The following is a 25,907-nucleotide window of genomic DNA, read 5'->3' as shown; positions in this document are numbered from 1 at the left end:
GTGAAAAGAAGACTGGAAACTGGTTTATGTTAATCAAATGAATTAAATAGGCCTGCATTTTTATACATTTAAATGCCTAATAATTCCCTGTGCTCTTCAGAAACAGTAGCGGGGAAAAAATGTTTTCTGATGTTCAGTCTTTTCAAAAGTATGTTCAGCAGTGTCCATCAAATACATAATTGAATAAAATATTAATCAGGAAAATTAGTAGAAATAATCAAATTCTTCTTCCGGTAGAAACATTTCAATGGGTATTTTGCCATTTTTTCTGAATTTATCCACCTCTCTAATTAAAATGCCTCTATAAGTCTCATACTGTAAGTCTTCAGCCTCAGAAACTAGGAAAAAAAATAAGTTGATCCTACAAAGTATGGTAAGGTACCATTTTTTTTATGGCCTTCAAAGCAAAATTTTACAGGCCTTGCTAGGAAAGGGGGAAATGAAAGAGCATTCATTTCCAGAAAACTTGTCATCTGATACCTGTGGCTATATTTATCTGAATCTATGTCTAAAGTGTGGGGCAGACCTGCACTCTTACTCTATGATCATCCAACCAAATGCAATACAGCTCTGCTCCAGGTTTGTACTCCTGGTTTTCTTCTAAAGAAACGCATGTTATAAACAGGAAAAAGAAGCCTTTTTTTTTTTTTTTCCTAGACACGGCTACAGAATGAGCATGCATTTATTGCTTGGATTTTGATAGTCTTCAAAGCTTGCAAAAAGGTATGTCTAATGGTAAATTAAACTATTTAGTTTCATGTTTTATCATTTTTTTCGGGCTCTCTGATCCAACAGCATTTGAAAATTTACTAATAGGATAAATATGATTTAATTAAATGTGCAAATGATCTGTGTCTTATTAACTTCCTAAAGGGTTACTAACATCATGAGTTAGATCCTTGGAAATCAAGAGCAATCAGTTCATTTTCAGGAGGTAGCTAACCTAGGTGATAACACTGAAGTAGAATATTCAAATAAGAGATAAATGCAAACTTTTCTGATTTTTTCCTTCCAGAAGCACTTAAAATAAATATAATAACAAACAGAGAGGACTAAACCAAAATAAAATCGTATTTCAGAATTATTAGAGAACAGAAAAGAGAGGATATTGCTTTTTGGAATAAAGCTTATTCTTCTGTGAAGCAAAACCATGTAAATAGTTGCTACACAAATACATCTGGGCATGGAGCAGACATATCCAGCACAGACATGTAGCTTTTGTAACAGGTTCCTGCATCTGTCATCTCTTAAGCCTCTCCAACACAGGTCACGTAGAGAAAGAAGCAGATGTCAGGAAGGAGTTTCATTTACATCTGCTCTTGCCCAGCACAGTCTCCAGCAGAGACAATATGTCACCAGCTTAGGTCTGAGCATTTTGGCTGCTCCATTTCTGCCTGGAAATGATTGGACTATTACACAGGGTTTGGAAGCAGCTACATCCAGCCACCTGATGAAATGATATTTTGGGATGTTGATTTACATTGAGATTAATCACAATCATGACCATGGCAAACTGTTATACAGTGATTTCATATTAACATTTATTAGTACATATGAAGTCAAAGAAGACAGAGTTTGTATTTTTGGTATTGGGTAAAAGTAACCATACTGCTATTTATTGGCTGCCTCAGTTAAATGATTAGATGGTTATTTAATGTAGCTAGGTGGTAAGCCTTATGTCATTATAATTATTCAATTGTTACCGTCCTAAATAAAGTGGACAATTTGGATCAGGACCCTGAACATCTGACAAGCTGTGTGGTGTCTAGATCCAAAGTTGTGTTTTAGCACTCTATACATATGTGGGCAGCTGCACCATTTCAGATGTAGATCCAGCTTTGGGTTGGAAGACACCAGGCTGGTTTGAACACTTCCTTCCAAAGTCTGGCAGATTTCAGTGTGATGGTTTTCAGTTAGGTCCATTTTTAACAAAAGCAAATGCAAATGAGAAGCTACCCAGAAATAGCACTGCATATCAATTTTCTACATCAATTTATAATGCAGTGGAAACAGATGGTACATTCAGGCATTGTCAGAGAAAGCCATTTGGGTTTTGGTTACTATTCCTTTTTTATTTTGATGGTATATTTAATCTATTTCCATAGCTGACATGTTTCAACACCTGTATAAAATAGGATACCACTGTGAGAACATGTAAACTCATCTCGGTAACATATGCAGCTTTCTGAATCCTGAACTGATTTCCTGACCAATGGCATATATTGTAAAGACTACCTCTTTCTGATGGTTCTCAACACCATTCACTTGGTTTCCACTTGGAGAAAGAAAAAATAATTTATCGGGGACCATGAGAAGCCATTTCCAAAATCATGAAAGGTTCTTTCTATTTTTAGAAGCCATGCTTTGTGTTAAAGATGAGTCATCGGTTCATTTATTTTTACATTGTACTCCACAAAGTATTTGTATTCTACATTTTCTACGGTATTTATATAAAAGGCTAGTATGGTTATCTAAATTCAGGACACATATCTCAGAGAAAAGATTAATTCAGATAGAGCTTGGGGCAACACACAGTTTATGCAATTTACTGCCACTGCTTTCACTGCATCTTTTCTGGTTAATTCAGCTGCAGTAGAAAAAGAAACCAATGTTTTTTCAGTGGAGGAGGGTGATGCTTTCAGGGTTGCTGGGACATAGATTGTTTTTGCATAGTCCTGAAGTAACTCCCTCTAGCATCCACAGCTAGTCAGAAGTTCCCCAGTTAAAAGCTTTCATCAGAAATTGTTCATTTGTGAAGAGATTTAGTCACTAAAATCCACAAAAAATCTCATGCCCCAAACAAAATTTCTGGTCATGATGAGCAAAAGCAATGCAGAGGGCCCAGCTGTCTATTGTTAGCACACACAGAAGCTGATTTAATTTTGTGGAATGAACCTTAGTTTTCCATGTTCCAGTGGTCCTTACTTGCTGTTCTCTCCCACCCTCTTCAAGTCTTATTCTACCTTGTATTCAGTAATTACTTCCTTGAACAAATACTTGAATTCCAATCTCAGTAAAATGATAAAATTACCAAACTAGAAAGTATTTCATCTGCTTGATCTTCTTTCTACCCTCAGGCCCACGGTATTGAATCTTTAAATTACAGAAATTCTCTCAGAACAATAAAACTATTTCCCTTTAAGCAAAGTTTCTCATTATGCAATAAAGAGAAAATAAATATACATCTTCTTGAATTGTTGACACCAGCTCTAACAGCATAAGATTCTGAATATCCCCTCCACTGCATGGTAAACTTTTTTTTTTTTTATCATAAACCATTTTTTCTTCTGTATCTATCATAGATAAATAAAGAGTAATGTGAAATATTTTAATAATTCTTACATCATCTAAGACATATAGCAATTTTGGGAACTCAGAGAGAGGGTCACAATAGGTTGAGAATGACATCCTCAAAAATAAATCCTGACAACTGGAAAGAAAAAAAATGAAAGAAATAGAAAATGGAAGAGTTTATATTCTGTGCTCCATAAAGAAAGGAGGGAATATGACTTAGTTCAATAAAGCACATGAAAGGGGGAAAAGATATGACTTAACTGAAACAGTGTAATTAAGAAAAGGATCAAGTAACATTCTGTGGGGTATAAAACAAATTATTTAAATTTTATATGACTTGATTCTCCCATTCTGTAAAATAGGGAGTATACTTTCTTATTTACTTGTATTTTTACAGCATGAGGTCTCTACAGCAGGCTCTATGGAGCCTGGCATAATCACAGCTGCAGTCTCTAAATTCTCCAGTATTAATCCATGAACCTTAACTGTTATGTATTTATGATGGCATAGCCTACTGGATCAGTACTGCTGGTAACACCACTGAGTTTACCACCAAAATGTTTCAATTGGGTTTCTCAGTATAGACAATCAGTACAGAAGTACAGAGAGTACATTAGCTGCAGTGTGAAGACATTAAATCTCACTAGATGTGTTAACCACAGAAACAAAGCATTGCCTCTCCTTGCACAACCACTCTTCCAGACAAAAAAAAAAAAAAAAAAAAAAAAAAAAAATCTATTTACTCCCCAGGGAAGTATGTTTCAAGACAGATTTACATTGAGAAGTAAATCAGCATGCTATGTTATTTCCACATATCAGAAAATAGATGTGGTAAAACTCTTTGTTTACATATCTTAATTACATATCTGATATTTACAGATAAATAAAATAGACACAGATCAAGCATAAATCAAGGCAAATCATATGTTTATGTTCATCAATTGAACACATTTTTTGTGAATTTGTTGATAACCTATTATTTCAATAATAAAAAACAAGTAAAAACTTCCCCCAAAATATCAAATTCTTCTTCTGTTTACTATGCAAATAGAAGCGAACTGCATTTTCCATTTCTAATTAAATCTCTACCTGTTCCTCAATCAGGTAAATTGCTATTAGCTTCTTGCAAAGTTATTTTGGGGACTATTTTGAACAGAACTATTCTGGTTGCTATAATTAAGACTTCTAAAATTAATATTTAAATTTTATAATTGCTGGACTATGGCATCCTGAGAAATAATAATTACCTGTCTGATTGCAAAGTTGAAGTGAGCTGTTATGTGCATTTGACTTTCTTTAATCTTGCAGCCTGCATCCCTGTTCACTTGAACAATGTTATTAAGTTCTGAAGCTGATTACATGGGTTGGTTTGTGAGTCAGACAGACAGCCCTTCAGGCATCTAAAAATAATGTTCTGTTTCTTTTGTTAAGGGAAAAAAAATGCCTGTGCCACTTTAAGCAACCTGAGTTAGACCTTGGAGTGAAAGCCAAGCCTGGTCCAAGCAATTCAAAAACCTCACATCAAACCTAAAGTTCTTTTTTTCTGTGCTAAAGGCAGAGAGCAGAAAATTCTTGATCTCACCAGTTGAATGTAGAGCTGAGGTGGATGTCAGTAACTCATCAAGTCTGTCTCCAGTTCCCATCTTTAGGTCTGAGACTCTCTAGGCTTTCATAACAGCAGGGAATTTGAAACAGAGAACACAAGAAATTATTAAAGTAATTGCCCCAAAATAGCAAATAACTCCATCATAGACCATTACCCACAGTGATGTTACGTTAGTGAATGGGAAAGAGTTCAGTGTTCACATATAAGTCAGAATGACAACATACCTGGCAAGCAAGAGGAACTACAAATAACTTTAAGGACAAAATACCCTGAGAGAGTTCAGTTCAAGACAGAGTATGTGTCCATTACCTTTCATGCTTCTGTTTAAAGGTCTTCAAGAAAATACCGTACTTCCCCAGGTGCATTAAGGAACTGTTGTTATGATTTTGTTTCTTTTTCTTTTTTTAATCCTTGATGAGAAGCATGTTCTGAGTCAAATGTTTTGATTTCTGTATTCACCCAATTCACCCAAACATGAAAAGCAGACCAATCTACAGAATAGAAGAAAAAGCAGAAGAGGAAAGAAAAAAATCCATTCAGTATAGCACAAAAGGAGAAACAAACCACCTCAAGAGCCCAGTTCTCAACATTTAAGGTCTGGTCTCACCCTCTCTAATGTGAAGCAACCTAACAAATGTTTGTTAGGCAAAAGCTGATTAAGACTCAGCAGAGAAAGACAGTTTCCCCTGCAGTGATTGAGTTAATGCAAGACTTGAATAGCCCTCTAGAAGCTTCTCTCTATCGATTATATGAGAACCTAGGACAACTACACTCTTAATTAGGATCCTCAATTAGGTACTTAAAATTTGGTGGGATCAATGCCAAATAAAGCAATTACCCTCACTTTCCACTTTCCTCACTTTTTTTTTTTTTTTTTTTTTTTTTTGTACGAGTAGAGTACAACGTCACGTCTTTTATTTCCTGGGAGACTCATCATTGAAGATACAGTTCCTAAACTGAAAGTAAATGTGCTGTGTTTTTCTTGGGTTTGTTTTGTTTTGAACTTTTTGTATCATCCTGATTGAGGGACCTTGGAAGAGCTAAAATGGTCTCTGCAATACTATTCTTTTTTTTTTTTCCCCTCCCTTTCTTCTTTTGCTGAAGGATTTACCCCCATTCTGTCTTTCATTGATTCTGTATAAAACCACAGTGACAGAGTGCAAGGAGACAGAATCACCTTTCAAAACCAAAATTAATACAAGTAGGCAACCAGATTTACAAATAGTCTCCAGTGTATCTACTTATGTCCTCCCCTCACCTTCAGTAAAATAACTGTAGTTTTCTCTTACAGTAAAGTAGTTCTGTTGCTCCATGATTCCAATTGCTTGTTAGTATTTTCACTGTAGCTTTCCTAGAAGACAGTGATTGGAACTGAACCGTCATTCATTTCCCCACCACGTATTTGCAGAATTTCAGAACCATCTTACTTTTATTTTGCTTCTGATTGCCCGTTTTATGTCCTATGCTTATACCATAAGTTTAATATTACACTGTGTACTATTAGTTTCCACATTGCTAAATCATTAGATAGTGATTCCATACATGACTAACTATCAATCATTAATTTGAACAACAATTTGAACTATAGGTAATTGATTCTTTAGGAAAAACTCCATCTGTTTATTTATTTACATATGATTTATCAGTAATGTAAGTTTTACTTTCACCTGAATTATTACAAAGAGAATATTTCAGAAAATTCCTTCCTCAAATCAGAATAGTATTGCAGAATGAAATTTGTGGGTTTAATTATTCCAAAATCATGCACTACTTACAATATTCAACAATTGTCTGTAATTATAGGTGCATAGGGGTTTCTCTGCTTAATTCAAAATGCCCTGATGAAAGTCAAGGCATTTCAGTGAGAGAAGGACATGAAATGTTACAAGATATGTTGGAAAGAAAGCTTTTCTCATCTGATAGAAGGTAATATAATTTTCAAATTGAAGTTTCATTTTTCTACTGTCTTTAAAAAATGCAGTTCTATTTTAGCAACCATAAAGAAACATTTACAGGTACAGATATACACATATAGAGTGATTTATTTGAAGTATAATATGTATATCCAGAAGAATGGACGTGGCAAGAGTATTTTACTGACAGTCTGTATTATGTAAGCTGGTTAATACCGAGAAAATAGTCCTGCCCTGGTCTGTATGGGTGTGTGGTGTGGTATTTCTGGTAATCATGTTCAGTTATTTTCTGAATCCAAAATTAGAAGCACCCATAATATTTACATAAGATAAAGCACCTAGTGAACTATTAACCTTTTCATTCTAATAGTAAGGGGATTATTCCAAAAAGCGATCACAGAATTGCCTTTCGTTTTATTCCCAAATAGGATATCTTTCTTGCTATAAATACAGGACTGGCGATCAGAATCAACAGGAAGCTTGAAGTAAGTATTTTCTTCAAATAAAATTTGCAAATCCATCACTTAACATTCAGTTTTCCCTCAAATTAGGAAATAATTGTTCTCAAAGCTATAAATTATTCATAAATAGAGATATCTCTGATCTTGAAGTGTTCCTGTTACTAGTGTTCATGTTTCTAGTGTTCATCTTCCCCTAATGTCAAGAATGCAGACTGACATGGGTTCATCTTTTCCAGCAAGAGAATTTGTTTTCCTATGCAGTTCTGTTCATCATTCTTTTCAAAATAATAGCTATGCAGCAACAGTATATTTAGAAACAAATTTTCCTAAAGGGATTATTTTTTATTTGACAACCTGAAGATTGCACAGTTGTGTGCGCACGTGTGTACACATGCATGTATACTACCTGCATACTTATTTCTAACTCTAATAACAGAGTTGAAATTTCCCCTTTCTAAGCTTTTGTTCAATAAAAAGAAACAAAGTCTTTTATAGTCAAGTATCAATGATCATTTGGAACCATTCAAGCCGTACTTTTAAGTCCTGATTAGTGAGAATAACATGCCCAAGGAACAAAACTGTGATTGCATTAAGTAGAACTGACAGAAGTCCTATTAGAAAACGATGCACTCCACTATGTTTTCCTATAGTGCCACTTTTTAAAACAAAAGCTCCCATATTTCTTTTGTCAGTTGGCAGCCAGAAACTGAAATTCATCCCAAATGTCTCTGTACTCACTAAAAAAACTCCTTTATTATAAAGATTATACTGCCATCTATTGGGTGGCATTACTATACTATATATATATATATATATATACATGAATGTATATAGAAATATATATATGTATTTCTTTGGAGTCAGCAAGGCGTGAAGCTTTGTTAGCAGTTAAATTACAAAAACCTTTATTTAGGTCTTACAAAAGGTCTTACAAAAACAGCTTGGTCCCTTCTTAGCTACCACTATCAAATTACACAGAATGAGACATTTTAGCAGAGTGATAAACTTCAATGACATGTCAGAAAAACACACACACACACCAATTGAAAAACACACACACACAAACCCCACTCCTTAATACTCCCTCACATCTTACAAAGATCTTATAGAGATGTTTTCACGCACAGTATCTGCTAGTGGAACCGCATCACTTGCTGCATTGGAATAAAAGATCTCATTTCCATGTAAGTGGCAATCTTTTGCAATACAAAGAGATTCCTGTGATATATAGAGACTTCACAGATATTTTTTTCTAAAGTAACATTAGTGAAGCTTCAAAGAAATATTTTGCCAATCTGAGGCTGATTTTTATTTTCTTATAAAATTTTAATTGAAGTTCTTATTTCTTTTGTGACATCCCTGCTGTATCTATCTATATATTAGGCATATGAAATGCATATTTTTATGGAGAATCCAGGTGTTCAAAGTATAAGCATTGAAAACTTACAAATTTTGATAGTTGTACCTCAGTCCTTTTTTTAGTAGGACATCATAGAAGTAACTGCATATTGTAGAATAAATTAAGCAAGCTGGAAAAGTGTCCCCATGCACTCTGTCAGTTCTGGCAATGTAAAGCCTTTAAAGCATTGTTCCACTACAGAAAATAGACAAACAGAAACAGAATACAAGAATGACATATCTCCTTCTTTGACCTCATCTACTGCCATATCTTTATAACACTCTGACTAATCAGCTGTCTTGTTTTCCTTTGTTCTTATCTTTCTGAATTGCAAGAAGTCCTTTTACCTTTTGTGGACCAGGAAAAGATTAGCTGACTACAGCAAGTATCGTGCAGATAATCTCTGTCATTGTTGATGCATAGACCACTGGTAACCAGACAGACTTTTTGTGTCTAGAACAGACTTGGAAGGCCAGGTGAAACCAGTACCTCTCTATTTTTAAACAGAAGATACTTGTCCCAGAATACTGACATGCCAGAAATACAGTACCTCACAATGCTAACTGGACAGGCACTATGGAGAGCAGAATTTCACTTAGCAACCTCTTTGATTTTTTTATTACCGAGGTTAAACCCAGACAAGTTTAGCTAAGGCCAAGAGGAATCCTCACAGAATGTACCAGATTCTTTTCTATCATGGTTGGAAAAAAACATTTCTTCAGGCTAGTGTTCTCCTAGGTGAGTATAAATGCTTCCCATTACCATTAATGGCGTAGAAAGGATAGCTAATAATTATTAGACTAGCACTCAGATCTTTCCTCTAATTATACTTCTACTACAGCATTTCTACATGACCTTGGGCCAAACACAAAAATCCATCTATGCTTCAGGCTACCAGTGGTAAATGGAAATAATGATATATTTGTCCCTCAGAGCAGTGTCATGAGGTTAAATTCAGGTTACTGTAAGAGTAACATTTGTTTTCCAGTATTAAAATGATAAAAGCCATTATAAGTCTATTGAAGAAAGATTAGAAAGGAGTTTGACTTTCTTTTTTTATGCTTACTTTTTATGCTTTTTATGTTCATTTGAAACATCATTTGGAAAAAAAAAATGTTATTTTTGTTGTTGTTTTTGAGATAGTCTCTGCTAAACAGCAGCAGCAAGAAAATTTGTGTGTGGCAAAGCTCCTGTACAAAAGGAATGTGCAGTAAAAGAAGGCAAGCTACACTCTAGCTCTGCGGAAGATTACAGAACTTACCTACAAAGATACTGCTAATATGAACTCAGTGTATTTTGAACTAGAATTTCACTGTTATTGAAGGGGAAAAGTCTCTTGATGACAGCAGTGTAAAATCACAATCTCTGTTAGTTCCAGTGGTAAAGAGAAAATGAAAGAGTGGCTCTAGTATATCAACGGTATGTTGTGGTTTTCTCAGACACAGAGTAGGAGAATTTACAGAGAATACAATTTACATTTGCTTTAATACTAACTTAAACCCACAGTGCAATTTGAATTACCCTGTAACATGCTTCCAGTGTTTCCACTGCTCCAAATAAATGTCCTTTTTTATTCATGCAAACAGATATTTTCCATGTGGATCCTTGTCTTTTTCCACAATATCTTTGTATTAGTAAGACTATGCAATTCTCTAAGTTACTGATTCTCTAAGGTACTGATAAAGTTCTTGCTTTGACAAACTCTTGGTTTTCAGTCCCACAGAATCTTGTTTATTTCATCCTAATTTGGCTAAATATCTATTGGTTATAAAGTAACTGTAGAGGAGTTACGTTAAAAAGGAGAGGGAGAAAAAAAAAAAAAAAAGAAAAAAAAAAAGTATTTTACTTTCTCTGTTTTTCTATCTAAACCAATTAAATTATCTAACAGAGACGGGACATTCTTCTAACAGCAATTAAAATCACAGAGGTCTTTCTTTTTCTTCTCTCTTTTTCTTCTCTTCAAACCCAAGGGCTACAAACACAAGGACCACTGTCTGCTGAGGCTTGTATTTGGCTATTTGGCTGCTATAGAACATGCTACTTGCAACCCATGGTAATAAAGCAAATTCTAGTTTTAAAACTGGTATTCTGAATGGTTGATTTCATGCTATACAGGCTATATGAAGATAGAGTTGAAGATAAATTTGCAGATAACTGTTCAATCTCATTTCTGCAGCAATTCAATCTGGGGATAAGTACCAAGTAATTTTGAAATATAGCATCATTAAGGTTGGAAGAGACCTTCAAGTTCACCTGGTCCAACCTCACCCTACTACCAATGTCACCCACCAAATCAAGTCCCTAAGCACCAGGTCCAACCTTTCCTTAAACAACCCTAGGGACGGTGACTCCACCACTTCCCTGGGCAACCCGTTCCATATATTTTATTCTAAATCTCCTGGATTTCCTGGAGCTGGAATCCTATTTTCATTTGTACTAGAATAAAATATGTCAATTAATCTATTCAATTAGCAATACTAGAAACATAAATGATTCCTTACCCATTAAACTGGCATCACAACAGTTCTTTGTATTCAGTCTCTGACCTGAATGGAACATATGAGAGAACAGCATATGCGAGTGTGATGTGCTAGAGAAATTCAGTATTGGACTAGTACATTGGGCATAGTTGTCATGACAAAGAAAGAATTAACTTCTGGTTAACCAGCAACTAAGCACCATATTGAAAAAAATATATTTTGCATGTTTGTGTTCTCTTCATCATACCATTATTCTGAGGTTCAGAGAATTAACTTAAATCACACGGTTCCTCTAGGGGCCCCTTGGATCTCCAGCAATTTGTGGTCTGGCTTTTTAAAGGACTGAAAACCAGTAGATATAACTAAGTCAAAAGTATTTGCATTCTGAATGCAGAAATGATGACCTAAAATTCTGCCTTTGCTAAAATGGCGTGAGCCAAACTCAGCAGCCAGTTATTTCAGATCTGAACACCCAAAAAAAAAAAAGAGAGAGAGGAAAAATAGAGAAGACTACCTCTCAGCAAAAGCTTTATTTACAGTAACTTGTATCTGACTGCTTGGGCAAGCAACAATGCCAACAACTGAGGGAATGTGGAGTCAAAGTCATCCTTTTGCATGTATACAAAGTGAAATGGAGGGCAGCATTTACAGTTAGGAAAGGTGTATGTGCTCAGCAGCTGTTTTCCCCCTACTCACTGGGCTATAACCAGATGTGGAGAACGTATATATTGTTTATTTATATTGCATTTGTACTCAAACAACTGTTGTCTCTCCTACAGAAGAGACAGGTGACCTGACCGTCCAGAAGGCCAGATTTGGCTGAAAGGTCATAAGCAAGACCTGGCATGCCTAAAAACTCAGATCCTGCATGCCTCATACCAGATTTCTAAAAGCAGTGGAAATCTTATAGTTCAAGCCTCAATCATTCTGAGCCTCAGATTCTCATTCAAGAATGTGAATAGCAACATAATAATGAATAGATATGGAACATGTACAGCAATAGAAACCATGGAAATTCAGAGCAAAATATAATTTAGTATCTTCATCAACCTGAATGAAAAGATTGAACAGCAACCATCCTGTGATCTTTATTCCATTAGATGAGATACTGAATTTGTAGTAAAATTTAGCAAGATATAGCATAATTAAAGAGCATACCATACATCTTAAACACCAGAGATGATGCAGCTGGAGAGCAGCTTTAATTCTTAATTATGATCATTTCTAATATTTTAGTGGTTGAATGTATTCATTTAGCAGAAGTCTGGGGATATTTCTGAGAGGGAAAGGAGCTATTTTAATAATTCACATCCATATAGATGCACTCATGATGCTTCTGCTTACCTCAGCTTCTTAGCATACCCCTCTCTTGATTTCTTTTCTTCTTTCTCTTTCTTTCCAGTGTTTTTCCAGACTCCTCCTTTTCTTCCAAGGCTTTCACTTTTCATTCCTGGTAACCTGTAGTGAACAAAAGTAAAACAAAAATGGAATCACTTTTAAAATAAACAATCACAGTGACTTTTTTTTTTTTTTTTTCCTCCAGGAAAACACAAGTAAACCAGAGACTGAGGGAGTTCATCTAATAGTACCAGCTCTTTTTATCTACTTTTTATTTCAGTCTATAAAACGGTATTATAGATGGAAGGAGATAACTTAAATGATGGAGAGTTCTTGATATAAAGCCTTTTTCTTCCTTTTGTAGCAACCCCTCAGAGAAACAATAAGTGAGGCAAAAAGATAGAGATTTTGTTCTACAAAGTCTCTAAAGTTCAACTTACAAAAAACACTTGTTCAGTTATGTAGTACAGCACTCCTCCAGAGAAAGCAGAAACAAGACGAGACAGCTCCTAGTTTACAATAATGTCACTGAAAATAGGAATTATTCTGTAGCTTTTATGTTTCCTGGGCCTAACCAAATGTCTCTAACTTCCAATTTCATTTGTAATGTGCACTGGATCAGTCCCCTTTCTCCTTTTCTTTCCCTTGACAAGCACTAATTGTTTGTATTTCACACATTCCTGAAGGACACACATTCTTTTAACAGCTGAAAGGAGACATGTATTTCAAGCTGGGGTGAGAGGAGGAAAACATTTAGGTTATTAGCCCCAAAACACTTGGAAGGCCAGAGTCAGTAACACAATCATGCTGATAATAAGCAGAGATCATGGCAAAAGGGAACAGAGGACAGCAATTTGCCAAATCCCCAACTCCACCCACCCAGCAGCTGTTCTGGAAACCCACTGTAACAATTTTATAGCTATTTCTGTAGGTGCCAAATGGTATTTAATAAATATAAATAAGTTTATTGAAGAAGAAGCTTGTACATAAACTCTGTTAGATTTTCAGTCATATTTTCTGCCAGGTCAATTTCTGATGTTACTTCAGAAAATTCACTAATTCCACTGCACACTATAGACCTCTCCAAACCTTAAGCTATATTTATCCTTTACAGAGTCAACTTGGGACAGCAGAATTATTATAAGGCAAGAATGAAGCCATGATGACTAGAAAATAACATTAAAATCATATTCTTGAAAACCAGTGTCACCACTGACATAATTAATTTAATTTCAGATTAGACTGAAATTCCTGTTTATTGTATTTGCTCCAAAGATGTTGGTTTTAAAAACAAAGAGCAAGTAGGTGGTACGTTGTAACTGCATCATTGCAAGAGAACCAGACATTTTATATAGTAGTCATTGTGAATTACTGAATTCAAGCAAATGACTATTCCTTCTCATTAAATAGGCCAAATCCAGAATGTCTTGAGCACCCATAACTTCTGGAAACTGTGGATGCTTGAACTGTTCCCTATTTGGCTTGCTCTCCTTTGACTCCTTTACTGGGTGTCCTCAGTCTCAAGTGAAGCAATCAATTGATGATGCTCGGGAGCAGCACTAGGGTTCCCAACAGTTGAATTTATAGAAAAGGCAACATTCGCACAGAGTATATGAATGATTAGACAGCATTTGGAAAGTTCAGTGCAGTTTTATATTTAGTGTTAGAGGCATCATTGCAAAAGCCCCATTTGTTGAATGAAGGAAGCCTGGCTCTAATAATAACAAAATAAAGCATTTGCTACTTAGCTTGCATCTAGGTGCAATCAAATTTTTAACGTCAGCTTTCTATAATAATACTGTATGGCATACAATAAATATAGCAAGAGATAGTTATGCAATTATAAGTATCTATATATTTGTATTTTGTTTGAGCCACCGCAACAACTCTTCATGTTCATGCCAATAATATTCAATTAGCTCTAATGAGTGTAAGTTTTAATGCTTAACCCAATGCCTCTCTAAGGATAAGCTTGCAAGGAGGTGTAGCTACTAGCTGGTAATATATAACACCATCTGATTAGGAGAAATTATTTTCAAAACATATCTGCCATAAAAAGCTAAAATGAAGGGTAAAGTGACAGAACAACTGCTGCTAAATTCTATTTTCAGCATTGTAATTGGGATAATATACCATAATTTATTTTAATGAGTTACAATTAAGAAATGGTTTCTAGGGTTGCATGTAATTTCTTTCAATTATTAGTTATTAGTTGTTCATGCATAAATGTGTTTTAATATTGGCTTATCTGAGCTATACTAGGTGATTAAAGCTGTTCAGTATATTAACTTTTCGTTTGCAGAGTTGTACATTGCAGGGGCAATTCTAGCTCAAGACATAAGAAAGAGATCACAGTGACACTTGGGAGAAATATTTCTTAAGTATTACGAAAAAATATGTAAAGCAATATGGGAAAGGTGTCAGAGAAAATCCTGATATGGTTAACACTGAATTCTGCTTTATCTAACTGCAGCTACAGTCTAATGGCCCCTGTCTTAATAAAATATTTAAGTTAACCTGGTTGCAGAGTGAGTTATTATACTACATATTCTTTCACTTTATTAGGATAAAGAAATATTATCATGGGAGACTACGCTAACAAGCCTAGACATTGCTTGTATTGTTAAAGAACAGGTTTACATCTCAGAGGAGTGTAAAGACCTAGAGAAACTGGAACCTTTTTAACTGAAAAAACATTCTACTTATCTTATAGAAAGCAGTCTATTTTGTACTAAGAAGAATGGCTTATAACAATAAACAGCCTCTCTGTTATCAGTCATTCTCATATAACACAATATTTATTGTGCTTGCTGTTAACTGAGGGGAAAAAAAAAAAAAAAGGCACTGAACAATTCTTTTCAGAAGACAAACATTAACCTGACCTGAGAACAGTGCATCTTAACCTCATCAGTATGACTCTTATGGGAACCAATGCACCTACTTACATATTCATTCATAGAAAAGTTCATAACTACATTATGATAAGAGATCATGGCATAGAGAAAATTCTTTTTTTTTTTTTTTTATTTGCAGTATTCTGTCAGATTATATTTATGTTCTTTAGGGCTGTATGCATCCAGAAATTTAATAATGAATAAATCTTTGAAGATTTGCTTTGTAGTTCATTAAAATTAAGTAAAACTACTTTAAGAAATATTGGTATTTCTAACCACTATGCGTATGTAGTTTTTGCTGAATTTTAAACCACATTTCTTATTCCAGTCATGTTTAGCCATCAAAACAATAATACCTAACTATAGTTAATAATTATCTCAACTATCATTCAGGACATTAAATAACATCATGATTTACAAACCCCTCTTAATTTCAAATAGCCTTTATGGCAGTTGGTTAATAAATAAACGTCACACCGTCTTAAATATTTATAAAATGTAGATTTCTTTAATTTGTAGAGGTTAGACCAAAAAACAAAAAATTGAAAGTGTGGGGAAGGATTAAAAAAAACAATTATTATGGACCAAATTCAGTCCAAAAATATGGGGTCAAACTTTACCATGATCATTGGACTCTATTTGAATAATGCAATAGTGTTCTTTATCTGTTAGATTCAGTAGCCTCTTGGCTAGAACTTTTTGAGTTTTGAACTCTTTAAGGTTTTGAATTCTCTGAATTCCTTATAACAGTTCAGCATTTTTGCCTAGGACGATCTTCCTGGTGACAGATTATGTGAAACAATAGCTACTCTGTTGCTTTTATAGTAGAAAGGCGCTGGAAAAGTACATTAAATTTCATTTGCTGCAGCATACCACCTTTTTCTCTTGTAGAAATGCATTCACTCTTTACACTCTCAAGTAAGAAAGGTTTTTGTTTTTGTTTTTGTTTTTGTTTTTTTTTTTCTTTAAGGAAGGAGGAGATAATTCCCAAGAAGTTTCTCAAGCTCTGCTAATTTTCAAGGAGAAAGAATTTTGAAATGGAAAATAGTTACTAATCATACTGTTGGAGGTTGATTTGAATCCTAACCATACATCAGACTTTAAAAAAAAAAAAAAAAAAGTGAGAGAGAGAATACTTTGTGAATGGGAATGAGAGGCGTGAGATCATGTATGGAAAGGAACAAGGGGACCTTTCCCTGTAAGATTTTTTTTTCTAGAACATTCTCAGGCATTACTTTTGGTTTGCTGGAAGATCTCCCTCTACCCAGGAAGCTAGTTGTACCATTACCCCATTTCAGTAGGTCCTGACCAGACTGTTCCTTTAAGCTCCACTGAAAGGCTTGGTACTTGAATCATTTTTAACTATCAGACGAATTGAACAAAAAATAAGAAGCTAGGGCATATTTCATTTTACTGTCTCTAAACAAATTAAGTTTTGTCTGGAAAAGACTGCTGTGATCAGCACGAAGGTTTTATGCTTGCTATTTCTCAGGATGTCGAGGATGGGTTTCCATGAGGATTCATTGTTACTTGTTTTTTCCTTGCAACCAAGCAAAGCCTATTTTGTACAGATACAAGGTTGACTAAATCCCTCTTAGACAGCAACACAGAGTACATGAGCAACACAGCACAAGGAGTATTACAGTCTGCATAATAAATTTATTGAGGCCTTTATTTTCCTGTACATTTAAATCTTTTCTTCTCCCGCTTGAAGATTATATTCATCCTGAAACATTACCCTTCAAGTGTTAAAATGACAAGTGCTGATGAAGGTAAAGCTGATCAGCTGCAAGACTCCCACTGCTGAACATTATAAAGTTTCTGTTGTTCAAACAGCTCAGTTAATTATCCAAATGTGAAGGATATCAGGAGGGGACCTGCTGAGCTTTACAGCTGACTTCCAGGGAATTATCCATAATAGAGCTGTTATAAGAAAATTGTGACAGACCCAACATACAGGGACCTCTGCTTACCTCTCTTTGAGGATTTGTGCAGGACCTTATAATCAAACAGAGAGTTAGGAATTTCCTCAGAATCAAAGGGAAGCTACATTTTGTGGGGGAAAAGCAGTGCAATCAGCCTCTCAGTGTTTTATCACATAAACCCAGAGAGAATTCCAGAGTCACACATGTTAATTGCCTGCTGTAAAGATGACTGCTATTCCTCTGTTGCCAGTGACTACTTTCTCAAATTTAGGTTCTTAAAATGACTATCATGCCCTGTCCATAGTTAAAAATACAGTTCTGGCTGTCTCTATGCACATTTTTTTTTTGAAAAGCCATACGAACTCTTTCAATAAGCACTCATAATGGGTGTTCAACTGCCTGTAAATATTTTAATCTGTTATAGTCAACATTTGTGCACCTGGCACAAACAATCCCACAGCAAAAAAAGTCAGAGCGAGGAAGCTTCAGTGAATATTGAAGAGTATGAAAGAACGAGTAATATTGAGGTGAATTGGGTAAACATGGAATCTGCTAGAAACAGTCAAACCTTTGATAAATCCACACACACTTGCTGATATTGCAACAGTTATGACTCTTGACTCTATTTCATGACCACAGTCAGTTGGTTTAAAATAAAAGATCTCTCTGTTCCCTCTCTTTTTCAGTCTTCCCTCCCAGAAACCATAATTTGTGTACATAGCACAATGCTGTACAATGCTAGATAGCCCAGGGACTGAAAGCAGAATAGTAATATCATCTCATCTCACTTAGCAAGGACAATATGCCTTTTTGTTTTGTACTGTTTCCAATATGCACTCATCAGTATAGCTGCATGGTGTTGCATTCACCTGTGTCGGCATTCCCTGGCTAGAAAAAATGGCATAGCCTTGTGATTAAGTTTTGCAAGAAGAAACTGAAAGCATCAAGGAAGGTCCTAGTGAGGAGTGAATACTTGAAAACAAACAGAGTCAGATTATCCGAAGTAAATAGTTAACATACCATGTCATGCAGAGGGAAATAATACTATTACCATTTCTTACACTTAAGCTCACTGTTACAATTAAATAAATCTTTATGAGACACCTATCACCATAGCATCTAGATGCCATCAATCCATAATTTCTACACATTCATATTTTTTTTCCAGAAATAAAGTCTCTCTCTGTGAAATATTATTTAACTTTAGTATAAGTTCTAAGTAGGTGAACCTAACAGCTTCTATAAAATGATGTGGAGCAGAATGAGTGATTTTGGGTTTGATAATATCAGTGAAAGTTATGCCCTGCACTTATTACTACAAAGTCATAAGTGGGATGGTATAATAATGGAATACTAATGGAAACCACATTTCCATAATTGAGATAATCCATATTCTGTAGTACCACAGGTTAATTTGCAAAATTAATTTGATGTGATAAATGGGTATAAAGTTGTAAGGCAACTATTCAAAGCCAAAATCACTGAGAAGTTTCTCTGCTATAACCATTCAATTTATTATTTTTCTTCCTTCTTTCTGTCTATACTTTTTTTTCAGACTAGGTGATTGAAAACTATATAGATTTTGTTACCAAATCCTTCAGTGGTAACATTAGGAAAAGGACATCATTATCCTGGCCACAAGCTGGTTTAGCTATACTAATTCCAGCATGACCACTTGTGTCAGGCACATCATCTTTCACTGAATATTGGGTCATGGACCTTGACTCAAGAATCAGCACAAGGTTCAACATAAGCACTGATGGTGTTGCCTGTAGAAGTCCTATGCTAAATCTAAGAATTTAGTGGAGTTCTGACATTTGATAAATTCTTCCCAGTCTGCTGTCCCATTCTAATTTTACTGCTTTCATTTAGTCATTGTATTCTGTATACTTCTGCTTCTCCTGACAAAAATTCAATCATGCAAATGATCATATTCCCTGCCGGGACAGATAATTACCTCCAGATGACCTCCAGAAAAAGAGTCTCAGATTAAGCCAAATCCAAGCATCAGCAGTGAAATGCATCAGAAGTTGGTAGGCTGTGCTGAATACTGCAAACCTCAGAAGCCACAGTACCACTGTTCCCTTACAGTATTCCATAAATGGAATATGCTTACATCTACTTTTGAACACAATTTGGTAAAATAGCATAACATGAATAGGATAGTGACACATCAAAACACAAACACAAGAGTTTGGCTCAACTCTTTCTGTTTCTAAAACAGTTTAATCTGACTCAAAACTCTACCTCTACCTCAGAGCAACAGATTCACTAACCTGCTGACATGGCTACTCCTCCCTTATCTGTGGTCTCATCACAGATCAATGATGAGAAGGAGACACAGGTCTCCAGCCAAGCCATTGCTGAGCACACCTCTATTACCACACATCTGCATCCCCATAATGACAGGCCCAATGTATTTATCTTATTTTCATAAATTAAATTGTTGAGAGCAGGTAGCTCAAAGAGGTAGCTCTTTCAGCCCACAGCTTGACTGTCAGCTTGACTGACTGCAAATTCTCTTCTTACAGAAAGCCCCTCAAGAATAATTGCAACAGCATGGCAAACGGTTTTAAAGCAGTGACTTGTCTAGCAATAATTCCCCTTGTGCTCGTGTTTATATTCTTATAGGAGTACTTTCCTTTGCTTACAGCAGTCTTTTAAAGGCTTCAGTACTGCTTAACCTTAAAAAGTTCCCAGCTGCTTGTCTCTTCTTGCTGTAACAATTTCACTCACTACTTTAGTCATCCTTATGTTATTACACAGTGTTTCATAAACAGTATTTGCATATAGCATTACTGAGGTATTATATATACAACTGTTAAAATAGCTGTTGGTAAAAATCAATATTTTCTGGGTGGAACTGCCTACTTCATGGCTTTTGCAGCATTTTGCAATTTAATTGAAACTGCAGAAACATTAAAAAAAAAAAAAACAAACAACAAAACAAACAAACAAACAAACAAAAACAAGCTATCATTCTGGAAGAAAAAAAAAAAAAAAGCACACAATTTTTAACAAATAATCCTGGGTAATTTATTACCCAAGCCAATCAAGAAATGCAAAATTATTTTCAGATTTTTTGTTACAAGCTTGAGACAAAGAGTTTAATGGTATTGTTCACTAGACATAAAGCCTAAAATATTTTTAATGCTATTAAGAATATCTTGGCTGTTTTGACAATGTCTTATTACAATTGATGTTGCTTTAAACTTCAGTCTACCCTAAAGAAACGTGATTAGCTGTTTGCTCCTTGAGCTTTATACCTGAATTACTCTTCCTCAATAACTTTTTATTTCATTAGCATGCACAGACTTCTGTAAAGAATGTTGTAAAAGCAAACTTTTTAAAAAATGTGTATGTTAAAGCCCTGTCAAACACAGGATCTGAAGTTGATGTAATTTGCAAAATCACTGTAGATTAAACGGCCAATGTTCCAGTTCCAGCCATTATGAAATACAAATGGGGCTCATAGCAGGAAGCTTTGGTATATAAACAAGTTGAACGAGAGTTATTAGTCTGCGAAACCATCTAACTAAAACTTAGAGCTGTCTTACTGGTAAAGAATGTTTAAAATACTTGGAATATAAAGCCACAACTAAAAACTTTGTCACACTTTCATTCCATTCCACATTCTCCACAGCAGTGGCTCGGCATTCCAATTTTTGTCACTCCTCAATTTAGAGGATTAATGGATTCTTCCTTTCAACTGCTGAGTCAGAAAACAATAAACCCAAGCAAAAATAAATAAATAAATTTTTAACAAATGGTGCAGAGAAGATTTTAATGAAATGCTGTGTATTTACTATTTTCTAAATACAAGTACCAAACATAAATGGGGGAAAATAATCATGTTATATAAAAATTAACTTTCATTTTACTTAGTAAGAAAGATAAAGCTCCTTTCATAGAATTTCTTGAATCTCTGAAAATGAATCCTTGCTATTCCTGTTCGATAGCCCAGTGATCCAAGAATTCATTCACTCAGAACAAGGGGCTTTAGAGTTCAATTCCTTCATCCACGATAGTGAATTGGAGCCCAATTTTCCTGTGTTTCATGACAGTACGTAAGCCACCAATCTACTGATCATATGCAGATTGTAACACTGGGAATTATTGTCTTAAAAGGTGGGCAGACCAAATGTCTTTGCTCGTTACAGTTGTTTTGTCCTTCTGAAAGAAAAAAAGAGAATTTTGACTCTACCACCTGCACTCTAGCAGATTTCACATTCCTGAGTAGTAGCTATTAGCAAGACCAGAGAGATGAAAGCTACTACGTACAAGAAAAAATGGCAACAAACATTGTTTTTAATTTAGTCCTAGCAAATACCTGCCTTCCTTGTCCTATGAAATTCTGAAATTATACTTTTTTTTTTTTTTTTTTTTAATAGAACCCCCTCTTGCCTTCAGTGATATGCTTAGCTTACTGCTTTCCTCTTATCAACCCATTCATGTCATGTAACTCAAGATGGTTGCAGTGCTGTTTTTGTGACCATGAAATTAAACATATTCTAACAGGAATGTATGCAAAGTCATTAGCGTTTTCAGCAAATACATCTTTCTTTTTGCTGCTTTTCCAGAAGTAAAATTATTTATTGTAATCTGTGTAAGTAAACAGGATCTTCTGAAGCAACAGACAAGGTTTTTCATGAGAAAGAATTGTATAGCTGGTATATTTCCCAAGAGACCACACAAATTATTTCTAAAATACACCCGGTATCCACCATCAAGGAGAATAAAAATCTAGCAGTTTCTCATGAAACAAGGTCTCTTGAGGGCCAGCTCTCAGGGCTGCCTCTCTGCTGTCTAGCTAGTTTTTCATACTAAATTCCTGAAACTGAAATTGATTTTAATCAACTTTTTTTTCAACTCATTCCACATTCACTCACTCTCTATTTTTATTTATTTATATTTTAAAGTCCAGTGGTTTTGAGATATTGCCTTTCACATTTATAACCTCAAGGGCATTTGAAGTTGTGATGACATTGTGATCACTAGACTCTCAACTTTTCTCTTATTTATCATCCTTGTCTTATTTCCCAGCAATATTAGGAGTAAGTATAAAATAGCCTGTACTTTTACTGGATAGTCCACAAAATGTATAAGAACAGAGTTGTTGTATTACCTCCAGGAAGCGATACCCTTTCTTATCAATTCCATAATTGCCAGCCCAGTCAATATTAACTAATTGAATTTCCAATGATTAATGATCTATCCTTTTTATAGGCTTTCCTTATCTTCTTCTTCTTTCTAAGTCTTGCCTAGGAGGCCTATACCAATTTTCAGTGATTTTTAGGTTTTAATTTGCCTATCTTTCATCTCCATCTAAACTGTCCCTACTCAGGTGTCTAAACTACATATGCCATTTATTTCTTTTAGTCAAGTAAGGTTCAGTCAAGTAAGTCAAGACATATTGCCATATGTCTTTCTGTCCTGCTGTGTCTATGTCTTTTACTACATATATTTTTATCAAGGCATTTCAGTCTTTATTCCATTTCTTGAGACATATGTATAAAATGAATATTAGGACATGTTTAGGTACTTAATTAACATTCTACTTACATAGAGGTGTCCTCTTATCAGAAAGCTGGCATACATTCCTAAGTGTCACAAAAAAAGTACTCTAAAAATGTGTGTGCTCTTGAATAAATGAAGTATTTCAAAATGAATGTTTTTACTGGATAGTCTCAGTCAAATGAAGGCACTTATTATTCAATAAAAGCTGTAGATGGTCTTCTGATCTGAAAAATCTGACACTACGATGACTAATATAAGGGTGTTGTATTTGAAAACAGTGGTTTCAACAGGTTTGTGCTTCAGTTTATTTGGGTGCATAATGGGGTTGAGAAAACTTTTCTACTTCACCTGTAATGTTACATCTATAATTGCCCTAAAATATTGAAGATATTTCTACATGACAGCAGTGCTATTTAAAGAGCCAATGACTAATATAAATAAAGTAGTAGCTGTTATAATTTTGAATGATTACACCTTTATCAGACGTAGCAGCTGGAAATATCTGACCACATCATGTGTTTACACTACTTAGTCCTAATTTTACCTAACGGCATGAAACAAGACCAAGCCATAGGCAAAGACTTCTTTATCTATGAAACATTCCATTTCATTCACAAGGCCAAAACGTGAAAGGAGACAGACATCAAGTTTGTGCTGCCATACATGCAGCAAGCACCCTCCGTGGTCACCCTCAATGTCTCCTTAGTGCTGCATCTGGACTACTTCAAGCAATGAATTGGATCATTTTAACCTGTGAAACTCAAGCAATACAGAAACCTGAACTCTTGAGACTACAGGTTTGCCTCTGAAAATCTGTTATCTGAAAATCTTTTGAACGTCACTAGAAGATTTAGTGTTACTTACCTGAGCCACTTACGTAGCGTCACAAAATGATACCTTGATTTGTTTAGCTGAAAGCTTTGATACTATTTTTATATCTATCACCTTGGAAACAAAATGTGAATGGGGGGTTGTTCCCTATAAAATGGGAGAAGTGCTGGATTTATAGCCTTGAAGGCTGACACACCATTCACAGTCATTGACATGTACAGTTCAGCAGTAAAATCCTGGAGCTTTCTTTTTCTGTTCTGACAAGACACCTCACTCCTGATCTGGAAAGAAATTACAGACAGTGCCACACAGATCTTCCCACACACACCATAATTTCTTCCCAAGGAGAGTGATACTATCTGTGTTCTTTTATTGTAGTTTTTGTGACGTAGGTAAGACCACTAGTTCATACTTGTTAAAGTAATTGGTCAAAATGTAAGTTTAACAGTTCTGCTATAAAGACTCTCTATTAGATTTGCTATAAATTAAATGTTCTAGAATAAATCTAATGCTGGCATATCAAAATTTCATATATGGCTCTGCTTTCACCATCAAATATGATGGTAACAGGAAAAAAAATATCTGGTAATTATGCACATCATCATTAGATTCAGACTGACAACCACATTTTAAGATATATTCAGTTCCCAAAACTCAAGCATTTTATTTTGAAATCATTTTAATGGCTAATATTATTTAACAGAGAGGTGTCTGCAAGGTTTGCTTCTATACCTTCTTTACAGTATATAGCAGGAGAGTAAATACAGACATGCAGAAAGGGGAGGAGTCATCCCACAAGATTTTGTGCTGTGCAACTGGATAGGCTGAACCTAAGGGCTTGCTAAATAGCCAGGGAAGTCTCACCTCAGAGCTTTTAATGGAGATTTTTCACTTCTTCCTTCTGTTGATGCAGCAATGAAAACAAGGCACTGTCAGATTCATCTTTTGCCAGACTTGGACACATATTCAGTTACTTGCAGTGAACAATCTGAAACATAAAACAGCCTTAAGTTTTAAATGGAGTGCTATATCAGCCCTTATAGAAATAGTAAGAGGCTAAAAGAAGTACAAAGATTAACTAAGAAAAAACCTTTTGCATATAGATCACTGAGATGTCTTTTAAATACTCACCTCACAACAGAGTATATTGCCTTCATAAATATTTAATACAATGGAGGACATATAAAGTCTTCAGTGTTTAAACAGTGCCATCAGTAGCATTTCCAGTTTTTTTAAAAAATAATACTAATACAGGAATATTTATTGAAACTTCTGTGAACAGCTAGACTGCTAGCAGCCCTTGCATACATACAGAATCACAGAATCACAGAATTTCTAGGTTGGAAGAGACCTCAAGATCATCGAGTCCAACCTCTAACCTAACACTAACAGTCCCCACTAAACCATATCCCTAAGCTCTACATCTAAACGTCTTTTAAAGACCTCCAGGGATGGTGACTCCACCACTTCCCTGGGCAGCCTGTTCCAATGCCTCACAACCCTTTCAGTAAAGAAGCTCTTACATTTCTCTTCATACATTTCTTTTCATAACCTGAAATCAGTGAGCAAAAATAAGCAAACTGCTTTTTGGCTTGACATTTTTGATTGGTCAAAAATAATCTCAAACTTGAGTTGAGCTGACTATTAGGAGCAATTGCAGAAGAGTATAGAATAGTGATTGGGATCCCCTTGAGCATATAAACGCAGACCAGTCTGGGTACATGATACACTCTGGAATGAGGTGTATTGCACTGCAGAACATTTGTTGCCAGGTTAGATCATTTTTACTGACACATACAGATAAGTAACAGTAGATGTGATTAGTGCTCTAATAATCCGGCTGCCCTAAAGTAAAGCAACAAAAAAAAAAGAGTAGACTAGCTGCAGGCCCAAATTTTGGAGATGATTTGAAAAGGTATTTAGTTCCTTTAGTGGATCAAAACCTGTGTTATATGTCAAAAATCACTCACAAATATCACACATATATCAAGTAGTCACTGTATTAACGGGACTAACATGCCCTTTTTTCTATGCTAAAACACTTTTTTATTCCCTAAGACCCACCAGAATAATGAAATTCATGCAAAAGTACTTGTTACTAAACACTTATATTTGCAGACAGCAATCCATGCAGTTCTGGAGGCCTCGCAGCAAGTTAATGAGGTTTGAGTATTCAATAACAGATAAAACTGACCCAGAGAAACAACAGAGCTGTCAGGCTGTCATTTCTAACAGACAGCATAATGCAA

At 35.1% G+C, this 25,907-nt stretch overlaps 2 long non-coding RNA genes across 2 annotated transcripts; one reads left to right on the top strand and one right to left on the bottom strand.

The window, feature by feature from the left end:
• LOC137855240 (uncharacterized) lies at positions 1-6,821 on the top strand. Its single transcript, XR_011095626.1, has 3 exons — positions 1-579; positions 658-723; positions 6,704-6,821. It is a non-coding gene; the product is annotated as an uncharacterized lncRNA (long non-coding RNA).
• Positions 1,242-24,693, bottom strand: LOC137855239 (uncharacterized). The gene is made up of 4 exons (XR_011095625.1): positions 24,523-24,693; positions 12,498-12,611; positions 5,210-5,391; positions 1,242-4,960 (listed from the first exon to the last, which is right to left on the bottom strand). It is a non-coding gene; the product is annotated as an uncharacterized lncRNA (long non-coding RNA).
• Between the last annotated feature and the right edge of the window lie 1,214 nt (positions 24,694-25,907).

This window comes from Anas acuta, chromosome 4 (assembly GCF_963932015.1).
Source record: "Anas acuta chromosome 4, bAnaAcu1.1, whole genome shotgun sequence".
NCBI classification, from domain to species: Eukaryota; Metazoa; Chordata; class Aves; order Anseriformes; family Anatidae; genus Anas; species Anas acuta.
Note: the sequence above shows the minus strand (reverse complement) of the source record. Positions and strands in the feature narration are given on the sequence as shown.